The sequence below is a fragment of the Somniosus microcephalus genome, chromosome 12, assembly GCF_052327205.1.
Source record: "Somniosus microcephalus isolate GS21.2 chromosome 12, FLI_Smic_1.0, whole genome shotgun sequence".
NCBI lineage: Eukaryota > Metazoa > Chordata > Chondrichthyes > Squaliformes > Somniosidae > Somniosus > Somniosus microcephalus.
Window position 1 is genome coordinate 199,424,070 of NC_140998.1, and position 15,233 is coordinate 199,439,302.

The 15,233-nt window shown below is 44.5% G+C and overlaps 1 long non-coding RNA gene across 1 annotated transcript; it reads left to right on the forward strand.

Annotated features, from left to right (window-relative positions):
- Positions 1–7,972: 7,972 nt before the first annotated feature.
- Positions 7,973–12,633, forward strand: LOC147109877 (uncharacterized). The gene is made up of 3 exons (XR_015080444.1): positions 7,973–8,094; positions 10,288–10,638; positions 11,929–12,633. It is a non-coding gene; the product is annotated as an uncharacterized LOC147109877 (long non-coding RNA).
- Positions 12,634–15,233: the final 2,600 nt, after the last annotated feature.

Sequence of the window (15,233 nt, forward strand, 5' to 3'; positions counted from 1 at the left end):
TTCTTCATCGTATTACTGATCTTGATCATCTGAACTGTTTATGAATGTCCATTCAAAACAATTATTGCTGGTTTTCTATTATAAATAGCTATCGCACTATGTCCATCTATTTTACACATATTGATCGTCTGGCCGTTACATATCTAACTCTTTTATATTTTTCAGATAAGGTGCTGGTATTTCTTCTGGGAATGTTAGAGCAAGCACAACTCACCCATACCCCGGAGAGTGTTCCATCCTCCATGGGTGCTGCTACTACTAATGCTTTATGTGGGCTCCATTATGGAAATTACGTTCTGAGGGACACTCTCTATAAATCAGCGCTTATGTTACAAAACTAGTAAAAAAAAGTTTTCAGTTAAAATGTTGCTGATAATCTGCTTTTATATCGTCAACGTGAGCTCATCCAAAATTCTGCTGCACGTATCCTAATTCACGTCAAGTCCCGCTCACCCATCATCCCTGTACTCGCTGTACTTCATTGGCTCCTGATCCGGCAACGCCACAGTTTCAAAATTCTCATCCTTCTTTTCAAATTCCCCCATGGCACCACCCCTCCTTATCAATGTAACATCCTCCAACCCTCCGAGATCTCGATACTCCTGAATCTGGCCTCTTGCGTATCCCCAATTTATAATGTCCTCCCAAAATATGGTGTAGCCCTCGCTTAAAGTGGCAACTCGCGTAGAAATGAATCTCGCAATACATAAATCACCCAATCCCAGGAGTGTCAATCACACCCCTTCCAGTAAATGCTGAACTTAGTTTAAGTGGCAATCAGTGCAAGAACAAACCTCACTGATTGTACAAACCACGGAATGCAAACTACATCTACCCGAGGTGCAGCTTGTCCAATGACAACGCCTGTCCACTGAAATGGAAATTATCCAGCACAAACTCCCAAAACTCAACCCCATTGTGACACATGTTGTACACTGCTGCCTCCTGAGTACAAGATTGCCCTCCTCAAATTATTCAAATCGCTGGCCTCCAACCACTGTCCACTGGCAACACAATCACCTGCGAAACGCGCTCCCCATGGTAATATAAGCTCAAACACCCCTACTCCCATTCCTTCACCACTTTAAACTCCCTTCCCTGTGCCTCTCCCTCCTTGTACTCTGCCTCTGAAATTAATCGTCTCACTCTCATCCTCACTCCGCTCCCCTACTCCTCACGATCCAAATGCCCATCCCCATCTCCTGCACACTGCACTCATCAGACTTTTGTCTTTCATGATAGCTTCGAAATTACCGGGTAAGATATTAGAGTGGCCAGCTTTAACGCCTTTCGATAATTCATCATCGCTGGGTCAAAATCCTGGAACTCCCTACCTAACAGCACTGTGGGAGTACCTTCACCACACGGACTGCAGAGGTTCAAGAAGGCAGCTCACCACCACCTTCTCAAGGGCAATTAGGGATGGCCAATAAATGCTGGCCTTGCCAGCGACGCCCACATCCCATAAGCGAATAAAAAAAAGCTGGGCCCCAGTCCAATTTCAGCCCCTTGATGTCGACAGAAGTACTTCTGGATTCCAGTTTGTGAGTGAGGAAATTCTAACCAATAATCACATGACCGAGCCTTAGTTACACCAAAGAAACGGAAACTGGAACATCCTGTTTTTTTGCTAACTGACACGCTCGGCCATTTCCACACACTTAATTTACACTGAACAGCAGCAAGGATGAAGAGTCTCATCCTCGGCTTCTCCCTGCTACTCGGCGTTCTAAATTCGGGTGCCTGTTAAAGTCAAATTGGCATATTTTTCCATTTATATAGTGACATAGAACCTGAAAGATAATAAACTCTGGATTGTTATCTGAGCCACGTGCAAATTGGCATGGGGACACACAGATTAGGAGTTTCAAAAAGTGGCTCAAAGAGTGGTGTGGGCGGAAGGGGTTTTGGTTCATGGGGCACTGGCATCAGTACTGGGGAAAGAGGGAGCTGTTCCATTGCGATGGGCTTCACTTACACCGAGTTGCTACCAGTGTCCTGACGAACCATATATCTAGGGCAGTAGACAGGGCTTTAAACTAAAGAAGTGCGAGGGGGGGGGGCGGGTGGATTCAGGAAAGAGTAAATTTAAAAGCAGCGAGAGAAATGTCAAGGCTGTAGATCAGAGTAGAGTTTTGCATAAAAATAAGCAGTGTGGCTCAGGAAGGAACAGAGAGTTTAACAAAAAGTCATAAGGCATCTATGACTAAGGTGACATCAGGAAAATCTAAAGGGACTATATCTGAATGTGCGAAGCATTCGCAACAAAATAGATGAATTAATAGTGTAGATAGAAATGAACAGGTTTGATCTAATAGCCGTAACAAAGACGTGGTTGCCAATTGGCCAAAGTTGGGAACTAAATAGTCCAGGATACATAACTTTTAGAAGGGATAGGCAAAATGGAAAAGGAGGAGGGGTAGCCCTGATAATAAAGGATGGGATAAAGACAGTAGAGAGAAAGGAGCTTAGCTCCGAAAATCAAGAAGTAGAATCAGATTGGGTGGAGCTATTAAAAAGCAAGCGGCAGAAAACATTGGCGGGAGTTGTGTATGGGCCCCCAAAGAGTAGTTGTAATGTAAGGCAGAGTATAAATCAAGAAATTAGAGGAGCAAGTAACAAGGTTAATAGAGTAATCACGGGGGACTTTAACCTACATATAGACTGGGCAAATCAAATTTGTGGTAATAGTTTGGAGGACGAATTCATGGAATGTTAGTAAGATAGTTTTCTAGATCAGTATGTTGAGGAACCAGGCTATTTTAGATCTAGTATTGTGCAAGGAGAAAGGGGTAATTAATTACCTTGTAGTAAAGGGGCCTTTAGGGAAGAGTGACCATAATATGATAGAATTTTATATTGAGTTTGAAAGTGACTTAGTTAATTCCGAAACTAGGGTCTTAAATATAAACAAAGCAAACTATGTAGGTATGAGGGGCGAGTTGGCTGAGGTAGATTGGTAATCTACATTAAAAGGCATGACAGTGGACGAGCAATGGCTAGCATTTAAAGAATTAATGCACAAATTACAACAAATATGCATATCTTTAAGGCACAAAAATCCCACAGGAGAAGTGATAAAAGGAAGAGGCTTATAATGCTGCCAAAAAGAGTAGTAAGCTTGAAGATCGGGAGGATTTTAATAATCAGCAAAGGAGGACCATGAAATTGATAAAGAAAGGGAAAATAGAATATGAGAGTAAACTAGTGAGAGACATAAAACATACTTTAATATCTTCTATAGGTATGTAAAAAGAAAAACATTAGTGAAAGTAAGTGTGGGTCCCTTACAGGCTGATACAGGGGAAATTATGATGGGGAATAAGGAAATGGCAGAAAAATTGAATAAATATGTTATGTCTGTCTTCACGGAAGAAGAGGTAAAAAATTCCCGGATGTAGTGGACAACCAAGGGTCTAGCGAGAATGAGGAACTGAAAGATATTAGTATTAGTAAAAATTAGATAATTGCAAATTTAGACCGATGACCCTGGCCACTGATTCTCCAACCAGAACATATGCTCTTACCCCCATTTACCACATTAAAGCTCTACGTAATTAAAAATGCTATTAAATCTCTTACTTGCTTTCCCTGTTGCACTAAAAGTGGACCCCAGTATCTCGAGATTGTCCTTGTTCTCACCTCAAAGTTTCCCATTACCTTGGTGAACTAGGTGGTCCACTCTTTGTGGTATTTAGGAACTGTCTCTAATGGGGCACCAAAAATTGCATACCATACTCCAAATGTAGCCTAACCATTGCAGCCAGCATTCCCTGCAGTATGCCCATCAGCCTTCCTTGGAGCCTGGGCACCCGAAGTCGACATTTCAGTCCTCCGCAGCAGAGGCAGTGTTTGATCTCACCTTCTAGCGAGCTGGCACCTTTGACATCCTATCTTCCTGCCTTCGCTCCTGGGCACTTGTGCCCGGTGAAGACCCCTCCTCTAGCCGAGGTCTAAAGTATGCACACTGTCAGTATCTGAGCTGCTGCTAGGTAGGGTCAGATCAAGTGATGGTGCTTCTTCATGTCTGTCCTCCTCCTCCTGAAGTGGCAGACGTATCACCAATTTTCCTGATGCTAAAATGAAAGGGAAGCACAAGAGTTTACATTTACTGTGAAGGCAAAGTAGAGGAAGACATGTCTGGTGAAAACTGTTACAGTTTGTTATGCAGCATGTGTAGGGCGAGATAAAAGTAAGAAGGGAAAAGGGGGATAAGATGTGGAAAAAACTCTGCACAGCGTTTCCTCCAGTGTTACCTATCGCCACAAATACGATTGTTCCCCACCTGCCCGTGATGGCCAACATGGTTACTTCCCCAGGCAAAAAAATATGGAGCCGGGGTCATGCTCTCTGATGGCAGCCTCCTGGAGCAGGTTGTGCAGGAAATACTCCGCCAAAAAGGAAAGGAGTGTGTTCGTGACAAGCCTGTGAGGCGTCTAGAGAATGTGTATAACTTGGTAGAATCGTTGGTATGCAGTGTGTAAGATGTGAAGTGTAGGATTGCAATAATGTTGACTCTGTGAGTGAGAGAAGAAGCAGGTAGAGTGAAGTTTGATGTAGTGATTGTAGTAGTGTGAGGGGACGCGGGTGAGGGGTTATTGCGAGTATTCACAGTGATGGAGGCGCAAGCAGAGAGAAAGCGATTAGTATTGTTACCTTGACAACTTTGGTGAGGTCATTGAACTTCTTTCAACATTCCAGCCATGTCCCAGAAAATATTTTCCTGGCATTCACCTCTACAGTGACCTCTCCTCACTGGCAGTGGAGCTACTGCCTGGAGGTTCTTCTACCCCTGAGGGGGACAGGATGTCCCTCCTCCTGTCCAGCACCTGCATCAGTTTCCCCTAACGTGATATTGGAGAAACTTGGTGCCCTGACTGGATCTTTTGCATAAATGTTATCTCTTTGACGTTTAGCACTGCCTGTAGCCACAGAGCATATTCCTGTTAGAATTTCTGACTGCCTTTAAGGGGCATCAGAGACGTCCGATTTTACCGCCCCATCGCAAAACAGAAGGAATGCCACGGAACAGCGGAGAGATGCACTGGCTGCTTAGAACTCATTTTAATGAGTATTCCATTGCACTCCGGACTTGAGCAATGAGGAGGGAGGAATGGCTTCGAGCAGTCAGGAGGTGATGCATCAGCCTCTGCCCTGCTCTTGGATCCACAGTGGCCTGTTTAAGCTTCTGCTCAGTGATGACTCCCAGGATGCTACCAGGCGACTCGGAAATGGTGGTGATGTTGAAGGTCATGGGGAGGCGATGATCATTCTCTTGTTCGATTTCAATAGGACAACATCTCAGTTAAATTATTTGGCAGAGTAATATCAATTAATGAGTTTCATACCCGTAATGCCTTCCGAACCTAAAAAAATGGGAAAGGTGCCTCAGCATAAACACAAATAGCTCCACAAGCCAGGGAGGGACATCCAGGATCTCGCAGCCAGCACTCCAGCTTTGTACTGGGCGTCAACAATGAACATAGGAAGAGGGTTAGGCCATTCAGCCCCTCACGCCTGTTACAACATTGTGTGGAGATGCCGGAGTTGGACTGGGGTGGACAAATGTAAGAAGTCACACAACACCAGGTTATAGTCCAACAGCTTTATTTGAAATCACAAGCTTTCGGAGCGCTGTTCCTTCTTCAGGTGAAGTGGAGAAATGCATAAAGACACAGCTTATATAGTCAGAGAATCATGTCAGATGTTTACAGGTAACCAGGAAAGGTTACCTGTAAACATCTGACATGATTCTCTGACTATATAAGCTGTGTCTTTATGCATTTCTCCACTTCACCTGACGAAGGAGCAGCGCTCCGAAAGCTTGTGATTTCAAATAAAGCTGTTGGACTATAACCTGGTGTTGTGTGACTTCTTACATTTGTTACAACATTCAATTAGATCATGGCTGATCTGTTACCTAACTCCATATAACTACGTTTGGCCCATATCCCTGATGGCTTAGCCTGCGGTGGGGCTGCCAGGATACAAGGTGCTGGTATCCTCATACATTATCCTCCTTCTCACATGCAACTCTTGCTTTCCCGCCCTCCCCTCACCACAACTCCACCTTTCTGCCTTCCTCATTTCACACACCCATGAAATGCAGCCTGCCCAGCCAGTGGGTGTCCAAGAAGAGGGAGAGGAGAGAGAAGAAGAAGAAGAAGAAGATGATGAAGAAACCGTCGATGGATTTCACACTCCCAGCCAACAGCTCCTCAAGGTCGAGCTGCAAGACCATTTACAGTCTCCCCCACTGAAAGGTAGCAGCCATGCTGCAGCCACTGGTGGAGCATGGCGTGACATTGGTAGGTTAGGCAAAGGCACACCCAAGACAGTCACTCAAGGAATGCATAATGGTGATTGGTTAATTTCTTCATCAAATATTGGAAGAATAGATGTATAAAGTTGGATTGGAAAGTTGGATTTGTCGTGGCTTTAATTTCGGCATTGGCCAAGAGGATGCTGTGATGTTCAGTAACAGAGGGATGCTCAGGAGTGGGACAAATGTTGAAAGTGAAATTCCGGTAGTGTTCACTGGTACCGGAGGTGGATGATTCGAACCTGGACATATAGACAGAAAGGGGCTCCCTGGGTTTTTTCCTTCCCAATGCTTTCTTCTCATCTGCATACTCCACTTCTGCTTCTGCATCGTCTGCTTTTTCCACTTCTGCATCCTCCTCTTCCGCTTCTTCCTCTTCCTCTTCCATATCTTCCTCCAGCTCCTCCTCCCTCTGCTTTGAACATGGAGTTAATAGGAGTGGCGACATCCAACATACCAGATCGTGCGTCAATTCAGCTTTTCAAGTGGATTGACGTCAGGTTCTGGCTCATCTATTTATGTGAATGCGGCGCAAGCAACGGCAGCGCTGCTGAACTTTCTAAAATGGCAGCCGTCGCGTTCGTTGCCAGAAGTGGATGAAAGCGAGGTGACCGCTAGTGGGGGAAAAATTTGGCTGCTTACCGCCATGAGGTACCACCGTTTCCCTCAGGAAAAAGTGCTCTTCCGCCCTTTTCTGGCGCGGGACTCGACGGCCGCCATTTTGGTGAGGGCCATGGCGCTGCAGTTCGCAGTACTCACTCTGGACATGCAAATTTGGACAGCGTGAGGTCACATCGACTTGACGCCACGCTCTGCGAACTTGGACCATTGTGCTGATTTTAGCGCTGGGTTGTAGGCTCACTGCGAATCGTGCATCAGAATGACAGCGACGCTGTCAGCAAATCTTAAGTGGACACACACATTTTCAGGTAAGTTTGCATTTTTGCTTTTGGAATGGGTTTCTTATATATTATTGAAATAATGGCTTGGTGCAATAGATGTTAAAAGTTTTTGAAGTGTGCAGAGAGTGCAGGGGAGTGCGTTTGCACGCTTGCAAGGTAGGTAAAGGAAGGGCTCAGGGACAGAAAATGCTGGTAATACTCAGCAGGTCAGGCAACATCTGTGGAGAGACCCACAGAGTTCACATCTCAGGTGTGATAAATGGCAGTTAGAAAGATTACCTGTAATCATCTGGCATTATTCTCTGACTATATAAGCTGTGTCTTTATGCATCTCTCCACTTCACCTGACAAAGGAGCAGCGCTCCGAAAGCTTGCGATTTCAAATAAAACTGTTGGACTATAACCTAGTGTTGTGTGACTTCTTACATTTGTCCACCCCAGTCCAACTCCGGCATCTCCACACCATTGATACAGTTAAGCTTCTGTGTAATGTTGTCTTTCAAGATGCTGTTGGGGCATTCGACAATGTTGGTGCTGTTGAGGGCCTGGATGGTCATTGGGCTTATTTTTGTTCGAGACGGTGATAATCTAGGAATTAAGCTCCGTGAGTGTTGTCTACCCCTATTGATGGTGAAGCCAGGTCTTGATGTCGAAACAATGGGATTCCAGTTAGTGACTGATGAAATGCTAACCAATAATCACGTGACCGAGTATGATACATATTTTTTAACAAAAGTAAAGGAGAACTTCCTCTTGTTTTTCTAACTGACATGCTCTGTCAGTTCTCTGCATTTAGTTTGAGCTCAACAGCAGCAAGTATGAAGTCTTCCATTCTCGAGGTCTCCCTTCTACTCGCCGTTCTAAATCCAGGTATGATTTAAAATCAAATTCAATTTTATTTTCAGTTGAGCGTTGATAACCATAGTCTCTAACACTGCTGCTTGCGTGGATATATCTGTCCCCATCGATCTAATGCTTCCGTGTTGGGGTCTCAAAATGGTAGCTGCATTTCAAAGTGGACTGTGCTTATATTCTGTTCGGTGTTGGTGAATGCGTAGCAAGAATTATCAAATTAATCTCGAAATTATTTTGAACCTAACAATAACTGGCGATATCTTTTGCTTCATAAGACTGAGGATCTGTGTAGAAGCGACTTTTGAAACAGCGCGAGGCACAAACATTACACGACCCCGCCATTTCCCTTATTCGCTAAGTTTACTAACACAACAGCATCGTTAATAATGGATCAGCAATGCAAACTACCATAAATTATGCACAGAAATGGCCATCAGTCCACATGTAGGATTAACCAGCTCTCACTTGGCGAGATTCTGTGGTTGAAACAGCGAGAAAGAGAAACAATATTAGAGAAAACACAAGACACAATTTCAGAGCCCCTGTGATACTGCTATCATCAGTGCACAGTTGCTGTATCGGGTCGCTGCAATTCCGGGTCTCGTTCAATGACACGTGGGGGCAATTTATAATTCAAATATCGACATAGGTAGAGGGAGCTGAAATATTTCAGTTCAGGTTGGACAAGGCCGTCGAGATAGATTGAAGGAAGTAACTTCTTTACCCAAAGATTGGTGAGAATGTGGAATTCACTACCACAGGGAGTGGCTGAAACGAATAGTCTAGTTGCATTTAAGGGGAGGCTGGGTAAGAATATGAGGAATTAAGGAATAGAGGATTACGCTGATACAATTAGATGAGGAAGGATGGGAGAAGGCTCAATGGAGCTTCAACACCGGAATGATCTGGTTGGGCCGATTGGACTGTTTCTGTATATTCGCTGCAATTCTATGTAACATTTTCAGCCATTAGTCCTGCTTCCTGGTGCGAGCCCAGACCCGGTATTCTCATGCGAGCTGGAATCGCATTATGTGATAACACATCAAAATAAATTGTAAGATAGCATCGGGGTAACTTAACGACCAGGGGCATTTCGTAAGCACAGTTAACGCGTTCTCAAATGCAGCATAGCGCAGATTAAAATATTTGTTCTGAGGTATTGAATTATAACTTCGTGTCCGTTTTATTAAGAAAAATTTTCCTTTTGAATCGCTGTGGGATCCAATCACATCTGACGTTCAGTTTGCAGACATTTCACTGCTTGTGCAGATCTGACCTTGAGCGGGCTGAGGGAGGGGATCTCACAACACAATTCTGTCAGCCCCTTAGTTCCGCCTCCTCTGACCACACAGCACACCGATCTCAGCAGCTGGAAGGCTCACAGTGAAGCACAGAGTGTAACAGGTGGTGAAATGAGCAAAGACTAACGAAGTAAATCAGATGAGGAGACACTGGGATCCGCTCGATGCCGGCTTGTGTGCGTGTGTGGGTGGGCGGTGCAAACAAGGCGACAATTGCCCCAGGAATCTGGATCCTACCATCAAAAGGGCAGCACTTCACCGGCGGGGCGGCTCATTGCTCCAAATATGTGAGAGCAACTAAACAAAGGCCCCTCTGGAAGGCAGGACTGGGGCTGGGAAAGCATCGGGAAATTTGAAAGCTGCAAATTACAGAGTTAAGTTTAACACCTTCACGTTTACCCTGTTTGTTTGGCATTAATCCGGTCACTATGTTAACTGAACATTGATCTCTTTTTCTGCTTGTTTTTTTTAACTGTCTAACGACTCTGTTTAATTATTGGACAGAGTGATGTCACATCAGTGAGCTCAGCGCCTCTACTATAACATAGGCTGCTGTAAATCTTCTGAGAGCTAGAGGCCGGCCAGGAGAGCAGTGCAATAGTCGGGTCTGGAGGTAACAAAAGAATGGGTGAGGATTTCAGCAGCTGATGAGATGAGACAGGGGCGGAGCTGGGTGTTGTAACGGAGGTGGATGTTGGCGGCCTTGGTGATGGTGATGATATGGGGCTGGAAACTCAGCTCAGGGTCCAATAGGACGCCAAGGTTGTGAACGGTCAGCGTCAGACTCAGGCAGTGGCCAGGGAGAGGGATGAAGTCAATGGATAGGGAACGGAGTTTGAGGGTAAATGTGGATATTTATCCTGCTGTGTCCGCTCCAGTTTATTGTCACACTTTACTCCCTGCACAGGTACCGCTGAGGGTGGAGATCATAAAGATGTTCCGGAAGTGGTTCTTTCGAACGGGTCCAGTCCAGTTTTGCTGCCTTGTTCCAGCCTATTTCGAATTAAAGAGATTCAGTGGGTATTTGAACCTGCCTCAGGAAACAATATGTGGAGAATTTGTACTATTGATGAAAGCTCCCCTCAGTGCAACTCTCCGCTGATCCCGCATGTCTCACTGGCTGAGACTGAGGGTTTCAGGATGGAGAATTACTCTCTTTTGTTCACGGCGACAATGGAAGATGCTGGAAATTACTACCGTTGGCTGTATTTTGAACAGCCGCTCATGAAGATGAAAATCCACCTCATAGTGATTAATGGTGAGTTACTGAAACCAGTTTATGGTGTAGTTATATGTGTATGAAAGTCTCTGACACAAACTGTTTCACCATTTTCTGTATTTGCGCCAATGTTCCTTTAAACACCGGTTCATTAAATATCAGAATTGTGGTCATTTGTTACGTGGAAAAACATAGCATTAAAACAGTGTCGCTTTCCCCCAGACCAGGTTATTGTACGCCTCTAAAACCCTTTCTCTACCCTAAATGCAAACACTCTGCAATTTACTCATCTTTATTGTGAAAACTAGAAGAAACCTCGCAGTAAATTCTCAACCGGTAAAGATATGTGTAAGGACGTGGAAAATGGCATTGTGGAGATTTATTTTCAATATCTCCAGCAAAGTTGTGAGAAAACTGATTCTGATTTCACTGAGACCGGCTGTGGGTTTTCTGAGAAGGGACACGCAGTGCATCAAATGAGATCTGAGGGTGTGTATACAAGGTGGCAGGACAAGTTGAGAAGGCTGTTAAAAAAGCACATGGGACCCTTGGCTTTATTAATAGAGGAATACAAAAGCAAGGCGGTTATGCTGAACATTTATAAAACATTGGTGAGGCCTCAGCTGGAGCATTGTGGCCCATTCCAGGCACCACACTGCAGGAAGGGTGTCAGTGCCTTGGAGAGGGTGCAGAGGATATTTACCAGAATGGTAACAGGAATGAGGGCCTTCAGTTACATGGAGAGACTAGAGAAGCTGGGGTTGTTATCCTCAGAGCAGAGAAGGCTAAGGGGAGATTTAAAGGGGTGTTGAAAATAATGCAGGATTTTGATAGAATAAACAAGGAAAAACTGTTTCCAGTGGCAGAAGTGTCAGTTTTAAGTTAATTTTCAAAAGAACCAGAGGCGAGATGAAAATAGTTATTTTCTTACGCAGTGAGTTAATATGATCTGGATTGAGTTGTTATGATCTGGAATGCATTGCCTGAAAGGATAGTGGAAGCAGATTCAATAATAACATTCAGAAGGGAATTGGATAATTATTTGAAGGCGAATGTGAAGCCGGCACAAGCACGATGGGCCGAATAGCCTCCTTCTGTGTGGTATCATTCCATGACTCTATGATATGAAGTTGCTGTTTTAACTTCCAAAATAATCTGACAGTACATCAGGGCCCTTGAAATGTTCCGATTGCCTTGTTGCCGTTCCATTGGTAATCTAATAATAATTTAGCTAAAAGTTTGAAACAAAAATGAGTTCCACTTAAAGGAGAAAGTTTCACGTGAATTTACGGATGACCCAAATATTCAACCCACCTTCCTGTTCTTCAGGTGCAGAATAATGAGGACAATTATGCAACAATTAACCTGGATGCACTCGGCAAACCCGGAAAAGGTGTCACGCGATCAGCAGAAGCCACCGTCTACGCCGAGGTTAAAACAAACTAGTCGGGTGTTGGCATGGATTAACGCCTGTCACTGTTTGCACGGCTCCGGGTTGAGAATCTCTCAGTTATTGCCAGTTAGAATTAATGCTGCTTTACTGTAAAATGGGCAGAGTCATTGCTGAGTGGACGCTGGGTGGTGCAAAGTGGGAAACGGGTTTCTAATGAAGACTTTACGATTTTGCTACACACAACCCACAGAGTGAAACCTCCCTCTCCCTGTCCCGCCATGTGTTGGTTATATCGTGCACATAACAGGAGGGTTCCTATGTTCATTATTTACAGTGAAATTGTAAAACTGTCCTCACAGAATCGATTTGAACTTTCTACACTTAGTTTTCTCCTGCTCCAGTTGTCAAGTGTGTGAAACCAAGCAATCTGCTTCTGTGTCATTCCCGTCAATGTCATCTTAATGGGAGTCCCATCCCGTCCTCCTCTTTCGCTTCCTCCTGCACGTTTCCGCACAGACCATTGTATACTTGTTTTTACTTTTTGCTTTTATATTTATATGCTTGTATTGTGGGAGTGAGTGGGGAGTAAGCATTCCATTGTACTAGTTACATATGGCAATAAAATGATCTTGAATCTTGAATCAGGGCAGTCGTTACACTAACTGGTAAGGACAGTGTGAAAATAGCAAACACGGATCCACATTTCAACTGTGGCCGGAGGTGAGACTGAGCTGGTCGGCGCCTGATTGTGGAGTGGGGTCACTGAGCATCATGTTTCTGCTAGCTTTTTGTTGTGCACCTTGTGGGTAAGGGCCTTTAGGTGGGTGGCGAGAGGGCCCGGCTGTTTCCTGCAGGGAGCCATTTTCAAGATCTAATTTGGAGTCCTATGATCTACATAGAATCATAGATGGGCCACTCGGCCCGTCGTGCCTGTGCCGGTTCATTTAAAGAGCTGTCCAATTTAGTGACACTTCCCAGCATTTCACCCATAACCCTGCAGATTAGTGCCCTTCAAGCCCGTGTCCAATTGCCTTTTGAAAGTTAATATGCATTCTGAACCAATCAACTGGCCGCTTCCCTCATTTCCTGTGTGTTGGGACTTGCTGTGCGCAATATGGCTGCCCTGCTTGTCTACATCAAATCAATGACCACACTTCAAAAACGATACATGGGGGCTGTTGCAGCACCTTGACAGGCGACACTATCAATGCCATTTCTGCATTCCAGCCTGCTTTCCCCAGCTAGCTTGGTAACTGCTTAATGCCTTTGACTCAATTATGCCATCAGTTCTCACCGCTCAAATAAAAAATATGTTTAAAAGGACTGGCCAGAAAAAAACACCAGGATGTGAGTCATTGTTTAGATTGCTATCGTTAACTGAGTGTCAATCGTGAAGTTTCCTCATACCCAACTTCCCCTTTTACAAGAGACTGCTGGTGAAATTCTCTGTTTAACCCTCAGTTTACTAACTGATGTTACTTCTAAAAAAAGATTGACATGGATTCTGAATCTTTTCACAATGTTTGAGATTATGGAGGCTGATTGTGCGGCTGTGCATTGATGGTAGTTTCAGTGACATGCCTTCACCTTCATTCACTGTGTATTACATAGAATTACACAGAATAAACAGCACAGGAAGAGGCCATTTGCCAGCGATTATGCTCCACTCGCGTCTCCTCTAATCCTTTCTCATCTAACTCAGCGTAACCCTCTAATCCCTTCTCCTTCACATGCTTATCCAGCTTCCCCTTAAATGCATCTATACTATTCGCCTCAACGTTTCCCTATGGTGGTGAATTCCACATTCTCACCACTCCCAGGGTAAAGCGGTTTCTTCTGAATTCCGTATTTGATTTATTGGTGTCTGTCTTATATTGATACCCTCTAGCTTTGCTCTTCCCCACAAGTGGAAACAAACGATGTATCTACTTTATCAAAACCTTTCATAATTTTAAATATCTTTACCAGTTCACCCCTCAGCCTTCTACTTTCAAGAGACAAGAGACCCAGCCTATTCATCATTTCCTGATCGATATGCCCTCGCATTTCTGATAACATTTTTGTAACTATTATTGCACCATTTCCACAATGTTCATTATTCACATTGAAATTGCAAAAATGTCCTCACATAATGGATTTGAAGTCTTCCACGCTTATTTTTCACCTGCTCCAGTTTGCAAGTCTGTGAAACCGAGCAATCTGCTTCTGTGCCATTCCTGTCAATTTCATTCTAATGGGAGTCCCATCCCGTCCTTCCCTATCACTTCCAACTGTATGTTTCCGCACACCCCATTGTATAAGGGCAGTCGTTAAACTAATTAGTAATGACAGTGTGAAAATAGTAAACACGCGTCCATCTTTCAACAGTGGCTGAAGGTGAGAGTGAGCTGGCCGGCCCCTGATAGTGGAGTGGAATCTCTGCGCACCAAGTTTCTGCTGCCTTTCTGTTGCCCGCGTTGTGGGTAAGGACATTTAAGTTGGTGGCAAGAGGGCCCATCTCTTTCCTGCAGGGCGCCATTTTGAAGATTCAATTTGGAGTCCTATGATGTACCAAGAAACATAGAAGATAGGAGCAGGAGTAGGTCATTTGACCCCTCAAGACTGCTCTGCCATTTAATGAGATCATGGCTGATCATGCAAATTCAGTACCCTGTCCCTGCTTTCTCCCCATATCCCTTGATCCCTTTAGCCTTAAGAAATATATCTAACTCCTTCTTGAATATATTTAATGAATTGGCCTCAACAGCCTTCTGTGGAAGAGAATTCCATAGGTTCACCACTCTCTGGGTGAAGAAATTCCTCCTCATCTCAGTCCTAAATGGCTTACAACTTATCTTTAGACTGTGACCCCTGGTTCTGGACTCCCCCACCATCGGGAACAGCCTTCCGGCATCTAGTCTGCCTAGTCCTGTTAGAATTTTATAAATTTCAATGAGATCCCCTCTCATTCTTCTAAATTCTAGTGAATACAAGCCCAATCAACCCAATCTCTCTTCATGCATCATTCCTGCCATTCCAGGTATCAGTCTGGTGAATCTTCACTGCACTTCCTCCATGGCAAGAACATCCTTCCTCAGATAAGGCGAGCAAAACTGCACACAATACTCAAGGTGTGGTCTCACCAAGGCCCTGTACAACTGCAGCAAGACCTCTTTGCTCCTGTACCCGAGTCCTCTTGCTATGAAAGCCATTTGCCTTCTTAACCGCCTGCTGCACCTGCATGCTTACCTTCAGCGACTGG